Below are 9458 nucleotides of genomic sequence, written 5' to 3'. Positions count from 1 at the left end.
AAAAAAAAAAAAAATTGTCACTTATAGTTATGGTCCTTCAGTACAAAGGAGGGAAATTCTAGGAGAGCCATTTATTTAATACCAGTTACCTTGTGTTTCACATACTAGCAGGATTATTTAACTCTCTTTATTTATTTTTTTATTTTTAAAGATGGGGTTTCACCGTGATGGCCAGGCTGGTCTTGAACTCCTGACCTCAGGTGATCCACCCACCTCGGCCTCCCAAAGTGCTAGGATTACAGGTGTGAGCCACCGCGCCCGGCCCTTAACTCTCTTAAAGAAAAACCTATCATTATCTTTTGCAGATATAAAAATTGGCATACAGAGAGGTTAATTTGCCCACTGTTACAGAACTAGGATGTGGCAAAGTTGAAATTTAGAATCAATTCTACCTGGACTTTGCTTACTATCAAATGTCAAATGATTAGGCTAGGGTTACTAAAGACTGCTGGGTAAGTAATAGACTTGATCGGCCTTACTTAATGCTGGACTTCATGGCAAACTTCCTTACCTGGGAAATCTGCATAGATCTGCTCTGGGATAATATGTTTATGTTATCAAGAGTTAACTCTGTTCAACCCAGACTAGGAGCATTATATTTCATGCTCTCTGGCAGAGATGCTTTACATCATAAAGTGATCTAGAATTCCTCTGCTTACACATACACTGAAATATAAATATTTATGATCTGTGCCCAATAAATACATGTTGTTTTTGACTGGCTGATCTTGGTATGTATTTTCACTTAAATGGGTTTTCCTGTAGATTTAGGAATACAGTAAAATAAAAATTGCTGTGGAAATATTGAATTAGTAGACTTTATGCTTTCCTTATGATCTCATATTCTAATTATACCAAAAATGGATTTTGGTTACATTCTCCAAGTGTGTGTTCAAATATTCAGTTGATTTTTATTGAACTGGTGGTACAAATCACTTTTCTTTTTGGTATGTTATAGTCCCTAGATGTTAATTAGATTTGGCAATTCTTTAATCCCACTACATCCCTATGATGGTGCGACTATCCTTCACTAGATCTAGTGTCTTTCAGGTCAATCTATAACTTCTACTGGTTTGTAAAAGCAAGGCATTATTTTATGTTTTGTGGGTTTTTTTGAAATGGAGTCTTGCTCTGTTGCCCAGGCTGGAGTGCAGTGGCATGATCATGGCTCACCGCAACCTCTGCCTCCTTGGGTTCAAGCGATTCTCCTCCCTCATCCTCCTGAGTAGCTGGGATTACAGGCACCCACCACCACGCCCAGCTAATTTTTGTATTTTCAGAAGAGACCAGGTTTCGCCATGTTGGCCAAGCTGGTCTTGAACTCCTGAACTCAGGTGATCTGCCCACCTTGGCCTCCCAAAGTGCTGGGATTATAGACGTGTCACTGTGCCCGTCCTAAGGTATTATTATTATTATTATTATTATTTTGAGATGGAGTCTTTCTCTGTTGCTCAGGCTGGACTGTAGTGGAACGATCTCGGCTCACTGCAACCCCGGCCTCTCGGGTTCAAGCGATTCTCCTGCCTTAGCCTTTCGAGTAGCTGGGACTACAGACACGCACCACCATGCCCAGCTAATTTGTGTATTTTTAGTAGAGACGGGGTTTCACCGTGTTAGCCAGGATGGTCTCAATCTCCCGACCTCGTGATCTGCCTGCCTTGGTCTCCCAAAGTGCTGGGATTACAGGTGTGAGCCACCGCGCCCTACGTAAGGCCTTATTTTATGAACTTATGTTTTTCCTTCACCTTTTGATAATTAACCACATGACTAAGTTTTGGCGTTCACTTTGGGTATAACATCCTGAGCCTCTCAATAACTTTCCAGGCACTTTTTATTTTTTACCATTAGGATACCGATTTTCCCCACAAAGGATTCCTTTTCCTCCAGCAATGCTCAATGTGTTCAAATAATTTTCAGTTGGTTATTCTAAGTAAATATATCAAATAGTTTATATTGGTTTATGTTATTGTTCCCAGTCAAAATTGGCCAGGCATGGTGGCTCACATCTGTAATCCCAGTACTTTGAGAGACCAAGGTGGGAGGATCGCTTGAGGCCAAGAGTTTGAGATCAGTCTGGGCAACATAGTGAGACCCCATCTCTATAAAAATAAAATGTTCAAAATTAGCCAGGTGCGGTGGTACATGCCTGTAGTTTCCAGCTACTCAGGAAGCTGAGGCGGGAGGATCTCTTGAGCCCATGAGGTCGAGACTACAGTGAGCTATGATCACACCATTGCACTCTAGCCTGGGCAACAGAGTGAGACCTTGTCTCAAAAAATGGTGGCAGGGGAGGGGAGAGTGAGAATTTACTGGAAGAATACTGAGTTATTTCATTTAACTAAGGCAAGGAAATAAATTATGGTAGAACCAAATAAGAAAATTTTATGTTGCTGTTTAAAAAATTGAGATAGCGGCCGGGCGCGGTGGCTCAAGCCTGTAATCCCAGCACTTTGGGAGGCCGAGGTGGGTGGATCACGAGGTCAAGAGATCAAGACCATCCTGGTCAACATGGTGAAACCCCGTCTCTACTAAAAATACAAAAAATTAGCTGGGCATGGTGGCGCGTGCCTGTAATCCCAGCAACTCAGGAGGCTGAGGCAGGAGAATTGCCTGAACCCAGGAGGCGGAGGTTGCGGTGAGCCGAGATCGTGCCATTGCACTCCAGCCTGGGTAACAAGAGTGAAACTCCATCTCAAAAAAAAAAAAAAAAAAAAAATTGAGATAGCGTATACCTGCTGATATGACAGGATACTCAAGATGTTAAGTTATGGAACACTGTTTATATCATGATCCCACTGGGTTATATGCTTATAAATGGATATACAAATTTGGAAGGATACGCTAGTAAATGTTAACAGTGATCTCTCTAGGGAGTAAGGTCACCAGAATGGGAAGGGTGTCAGGGGATTTTACCTTTATTTATTCTCTTCTTGAGAAGTATTTGTACACTGTGAGCCTTGACAGCCACAGAGGTAAGCCACCCAGACCTCCCTTAAGAAAACCTGCTAGGCTGGGTGCGGTGGTTATAATCCCAGCACTTTGGGAGGCCGAGGCAGGAGGATCACGAGATCAGGAGTTCAAGAGCAGCTTGGCCAATGTGGTGAAACCTTGTCTTTGCTAAAAATACAAAAATTAGCCAAGTGTGGAGGTGGGCACCTGTAGTCCCAGCTACTCGGGAGGCTGAGGCAGGAGAATTGCCTGAACCCGGGAGGCGGAGGTTGCGGTGAGCCGAGATCGCGCCATTGCACTCCAGTCTGGGTAACAAGAGCGAAACTCCGTCCCAAAAAAAAAAAAGAAAGAAAACCTGCTGTTAAATGGTGCAGCTGCTATAGAAAACAGTATGGAAGTTGCTCCAAAAATACAGCTCCCATATGATTCGGCAATCTCACTCTGGGTATTTATTTATTTATTTATTTATTTTTTTGAGACGGAGTTTCACTCTTGTTACCCAGGCTGGAGTGCAATGGCGCGATCTCGGCTCACCACAACCTCTGCCTCCTGGGTTCACACAATTCTCCTGCCTCAGCCTCCTGAGTAGCTGGGACTACAGGCACGCGCCACCATGCCCAGCTAATTTTTGTATTTTTAGTAGAGATGGGGTTTCACCTTGTTGACCAGCATGGTCTCGATCTCTTGGCCTCGTGATCCACCCGCCTCGGCCTCCCAAAGTGCTGGGATTACAGGCTTGAGCCACCGCGCCCGGCCCACTCTGGGTATTTATAAAAAAAAATAAAATAAAACTTGAAATCAGGATCTTAGATAGCTGTACTCCCATGTTCCTTTGCAGCACTATTCTTAGCCAAGAATTGGAAACAACCTAAAGTCTATTGACCAATGAATGGATTAAAAAATGTATATACACACAGTGGAATATTATTCAGCTTTACAAAAGGAAATCCTGGAATATGCAACAACATAGTAAACTTGAGGACATTATGCTAAGAGAATAAGCCAATCCCAGAAGGATAAATACTCCATGACTCCACTTATATGAGGTATCTAAAATAATCAGACTTATAGCAGCAGAGAGCAGAATGCTGGTTGCTGGGAAGGGGAAGTTGTTAATCAATGGATGTAACATTTCAATTACGCCAGATGAATTCTAGAGCTCTGCTGTGCAGTATTGTGCCTGTAGATGACAATACTGCATTGTGCACCTAAAAATCTGTTGAGTGTAACTCATGTTAAGTGTTCTTGCCACAGTAAAACAATGTTAATGCATACATAATGAAAATTATTTTTTAAATCTTGTCAAAGAGAGGGAAGGAAGGAAGACAGAAAGGAAGGCAGGCAGGCCTCTATGAGAAATGTGGTTGCCTGGTCAGTCTCCAGCTGCTGTTTTGTTTTCGGGAGTGGGGTGGGTAATGGAGTCTTGCTCTGTTACCCAGGCTGGAGTGCAGTGGCGCAATCTCGGCTCACTGCAACCTCCGCCTCCCAGGTTCAATCGGTTCTCCTGCCTGGGCCTCCCGAGTAGCTGGGCTTACAGGTGCACACCACCATGTCCAGCTAATTTTTTTTTTTTTTGAGACAGAATCTTGCTGTTGCCCAGGCTGAAGTGCAGTGGCGTGATCTCGACTCACTGCAACCTCCATCTCCGGGGTTCAAGTTATTCTCCTGCCTCAGCCTCCCGAGTAGCTGAAACTACAGGTGCAAGCCACCACACCCAGCTAGTTTTTGTATTTTTAATAGAGACAGGGTTTTACTATGTTGGCTAGGCTGGTCTCGAACTCCTGACCTCAGGTGATCTGCCTGCCTAGGCCTCCCAAAGTGCTGGGATTATAGACATGAGCTACTGTGCCCGGCCATGCCCAGTTAACTTTTTGTGTTTTTAGTAGAGATAGGGTTTTACCATGTTGGCCAGGCTGGTTTCAAACTCCTGACATCAAGTGATCTGTCTGCCTTGGCCTCCCAAAGTGCTGGATTACAGTTGTGAGCCACCGTGCGCGACCAGCTGCCGTGTTTGGATCCACCTCAGTTCTCACACTGAGGCCACTTTCTGGTTTACTCCCACTCAGTGACTACACGCAGTAGGAAGGAGTACTAAGTCTGAGGTACATAATACAGTCGCTGATTTAGTAAATGCATTTTTTCCCCCATCTGTCTCAGGAAAAAGACTAGAAATGGTTTGCATCCACTTGGGACAGACAATATTTACTTAGTTTTGCCCCAAGAATAATGCTTGCTCCATTGATGATAAAATGTGAATTAGAGGCTGTTATAGTTTGCATATTCGTCCCCACCCAAATCTCATGTTGAATTCTAATCCCCAGTGCTGAACATGGGGTCTGGCCAGAGGTGTTTGGATCACGGGGGCAGATCCCTTATAGCTTGATGCTGTCTTTTGAGTTCGCTTGCGATCTAGTCATTTAAAAGTGCGTGGCATCTGCCCCCGACCTTGCTACTGCTTTCACCATGTGATGTGTCTGCTTCCCCTTTGTCTTCGGTGATGATTGGAAGTTTGCTGAGGCCTCCCCAGAAGCACATGCTGCTATGCTTCCTGCACAGCCTGCAGAACCACCAGCCAATTAAACCCTGTTCTTATAAATTACCCAATCTCAGGTATTTCTGTATAGCAATCTAAAAAAAACATTGGCACCAGGAGTGCGGAATTACCATAAAGATACCTGAAAAGGCCGGGCGCGGTGGCTCAAGCCTGTAATCCCAGCACTTTGGGAGGCCGAGGTGGGTGGATCATGAGGTCAAGAGATCGAGACCATCCTGGTCAACATGGTGAAACCCCGTCTCTACTAAAAATACAAAAAATCAGCTGGGCATGGTGGTGCGTGCCTGTAATCCCAGCTACTCAGGAGGCTGAGGCAGGAGAATTGCCTGAACCCAGGAGGCGGAGGTTGCGGTGAGCCGAGATCGCGCCATTGCACTCCAGCCTGGGTAACATGAGTGAAACTCCGTCTCAAAAAAAAAAAAAAAAAAAAAAAAAAAAAAAACAAAAAAAAAAAAAAAAAAAAAAAAAAAAAAAAAAAAAAAAAAAAAAGATACCTGAAAATGTGGAAGTGACTTTGGAACTGGGTAACAGGCAGAGGTTGAAAGAGTTTGGAAGGCTCAGAAAAAGACAGGAAGATGAGGAAAGGTTTGAAACTTCTTCGAGACTGGATAAATGGTTGCGACCAAAATGCTGATAGTGATATGGACAGCAAGATCCAGGCTGCTGAGTCTCAGATGGAAAGGAGGAAGAGTTAGAGCTTGTATGTATGTATATGTGTATATATATATATATTTTAGACAAGAGTTTTGCTCTGTCCCCCAGGAGTACAGTGGTGCAATTTCAGCTCACTGCAACCTCTGCCTCCTGGGTTCTAGTGATTCTCCTGCCTCAGCCTCCTGAGTAGCTGGGATTACAGGTGCCTGCCACCATGTCTAGCCAATTTTTGTTTTTTCCTTTTTTTAGTAGATATGGGTTTTCACTATGTTGGTCAGGCTGGTCTCGAACTCCTGACCTCAGGTGATCCACCTACCTCAGCCTCCCAAAGTGCTGGGATTATAGGCGTGAGCCACTGCGCCTGGCTAAGGAGCTTATATTTAAAAGGGAAGCAGAGCATAAACGTTTGGAAATTTTGTAGCCTGCCCATGTGTCAAAGAAAGAAAAAGCTTCCTCAAAAGAGGAATCCAAGCAGGCTGTGGAGCTACCACCTGCTAGAGATATTTGCATAACTAAAAAGGAGCCAGTGTTAACAGTCAAGACAATGGGAAAAAGCCTTGAACACATTTCAAAGACCTATGCAGCAGCCCCTCCTACCACAGGCCCTGAGACCTAGGAGGGAAGAATGGTATCATGGGCCAGGCCCAGAGCCCCACTGCCCTGCACAGCCTTGGGACACTGCTCCCTACATCTTGGCAGCTCCAACTCCAGCCAGGGTTCAAAGGGGCACAAGCACAGCTTAAGATACCACTTTGGAGAATACAAGTTGTAAATGGCTTCCATATGGTGTTAAGCCTGAGTGCAAGAGTGGTGGGTTCTTGACAGCCTCTGCCTAGATTTCAGAGGATGCATAGCAAAGCCTGGGTGTTCAGGCAGAAACCTGCTGCAGCGGTGGGGCCCACATACAGAACCTCTACTAGGGCAGTGCGGAGGGGAAATGTGGGATTGGAGGCCCCACATGGAGTCCCTTCTGGGGCACTGTGAGCCACCATCCGTCAGACTTGTAGATGCACCTGCAGCTTGCACCCTGAGCCTGAAAAGGCCACAGGCACTCGACAACCTGTGAGGGCACCTGAGAGGGGTGGACCCTGCAAAGACACAGGCAAGGAGCTGCCCAAGGCCTTGGGAGTCGACCCCTTGCAGCAGTGTGCCCTGGACATGGAATATGGAGTCTAAGATTTAATGACTGCCCTGCTAAGTTTTGAACTTGCATGGGCTCCGTAACCCCTTTCTTTTGGCCTATTTCTCCCATTTGGAATAAAAATGTTTACCCAATGCCCATACCCCCATGTCTTCAAAGTAAATACCTTGTTTTTACAGGCTCATAGGTAGAAGGAACTCATTTCCACAAGAATTTGGATTTGAAACTTGGAACTTTTGAGTGAATGCTGGAATTAGTTAAGACTTTGGGGGACGGCTGGGAAGGCCTAACTGTACTTTGTCATCTACTCTACCCAAAGGTGTAGAGTGGATCTGTGCAGTGTTAAAGAGTGTAATGAAGTTACCATGGAGTTGTGCCACTCAGGTCTCAAAACTGGACGCAAGTAACAAACCTGGCTGACAGCCTCCAGCTGCCAGTCCTCCTGATTTGTTGAGCATTCACATGAAAACCGTTTCTCTCCAGGCTGCTCCAGACTAGCAGTCAGGCCATCTCTGCCCAATGCAGGACCACCATAATAGGTACTCTGCTCTGGGTTTCCTCATCAGGCTGGCAGACTCTCAGAACAGCTGAGGTTTGAGTTCTCTCCTCTGTCTTCGTCACAGGTGTCAGAAGCACATTGCATTCTGAAGGCCTTCCCTACCTACTGGTCCATCTCCCTTGTATCCCTATAGGCATTTCCCTCAATATGTCTCTAGCCTATCTGACTCCATCTTGGTGTCTGCCTTTTGAAGGATCCAAAGTGACACTAGCATGTATGCTTTAACAATAAATTTGTTAAATGAGAATAATTGTTTTTGTTTTTTTTTTTTTCCCAGATAGGGTCTCACTCTGTTACCCAGGATAGAGTGCAATGGCACAATCACGGCTCACTGCAGTGTCTACTTCCTGGGCTCAGATGATCCTGTCACCTCAGCCTCCCGAGTAGCTGGGACCACAAATGTCCACCACCATGCTGGGCTAATTTTTGCATTTCTGGTAGACACTGGATTTTACCACGTTGCCCAGGCTGGTCTTGAACTCCTGGGCTCAAGTGAACCACCCACCTCAGCCTCCCAGTGTTGACATTACAGCCATGAGCCACCGTGCCCGACTAAGGGTTTTCAAGCGATTCTCCTGCTTCGGCCTCCTATCTGGTATTATGCCCCCCCACAGCTGGTTTATTTTTGTATGTATACATAATATTTTAGTAGAGATGTGGTTTCGCCATGTTGGTCAGGCTGGTCTTGAACTCTTGACTTCAAGTGGTCTACTCACCTGGGCTTCCCAAAGTGCTAGTTTACAGATGTGGGCCACCATGCCCAGCACCATGTTAATTGTTTTTTTCTTTTTTCGAGACAGAGTCTCAAAATGCCCATACCCGCACTGTGTCTGTCAAGTCGATACCTGGACAAAAGTGAACTGATATAGAATGGAGTATAGAGAAACAGCTGCCAAAAGAACATGTCACACTGCATGCTATCTTATTTCCAGTGCATGGTATCTTTATTTTAGAAAACAGATTCAATCAAACAGATAAGAGTTACTGCTTTCTTGTTCTGTATATTCATATTCTCCACTTGAAAAAGCACACAGTCAAATCTATCTTCATCCATTCTGTTAGTGAGGGTAGGCAAAAAAGATCCTGGTTACTTCAAAAGAACCTAGGGGGGAAAAACACATACAACTTACTTAAATCATAGATTTTAAAAGTCTCTATAACCTGGATAAAACAAAAAGAAAATAAAGACAGAAAATCAACTAAGATGACAATAAAACATTCTAAATCGATTAGACTACCAAAATCCACAACCAGCTTTGTATTATCAAAGAATTTGTCTTGGTGAGCTTAGCTAACAAAGTATTTTGATTCTGACTTAGAAGACATTTAATGTTCTTACCATTAGAAAATAAAAGCTAAACCTATTACTGTTTTACAAGAGCAACCTTATTTCCCAAATTTATTTGGCTCTCCTTCAGGAAAAACTATTCTAACTCCCTGGAAATTGTTCTCTCTAGTGAGTGTGCAGTCATAATTTATAGGTCCATAATGTTTTCCACTTAATTAAGATGCTGACACCAAAACAGCCAAAAAGTTTTTCCTCTTTTTTTAATCTGCAAGTTTCGTGACTTATTTTAGACACTTTAGTTTTTTTTTTTTTT

General features: G+C 44.2%; 1 protein-coding gene across 11 annotated transcripts in view; it reads right to left on the bottom strand.

Moving 5' to 3' along the window:
• Positions 1 to 8779: 8779 nt before the first annotated feature.
• Positions 8780 to 9458, bottom strand: part of RIMKLB (ribosomal modification protein rimK like family member B) — an 81651-nt gene continuing 80972 nt past the window's right edge. For all 11 annotated transcript variants that reach the window (XM_037732733.1, XM_017512324.1, XM_017512326.1 and 8 more), the window contains one exon: positions 8780 to 8959. The gene's annotated coding sequence lies outside the window, so the exon portion shown is untranslated. The remainder of the gene's footprint in view (positions 8960 to 9458) is intronic.

The sequence above is a fragment of the Cebus imitator genome, unplaced genomic scaffold, assembly GCF_001604975.1.
Source record: "Cebus imitator isolate Cc_AM_T3 unplaced genomic scaffold, Cebus_imitator-1.0 Scaffold469, whole genome shotgun sequence".
Classification (NCBI taxonomy): Eukaryota; Metazoa; Chordata; class Mammalia; order Primates; family Cebidae; genus Cebus; species Cebus imitator.
Note: the sequence above shows the minus strand (reverse complement) of the source record. Positions and strands in the feature narration are given on the sequence as shown.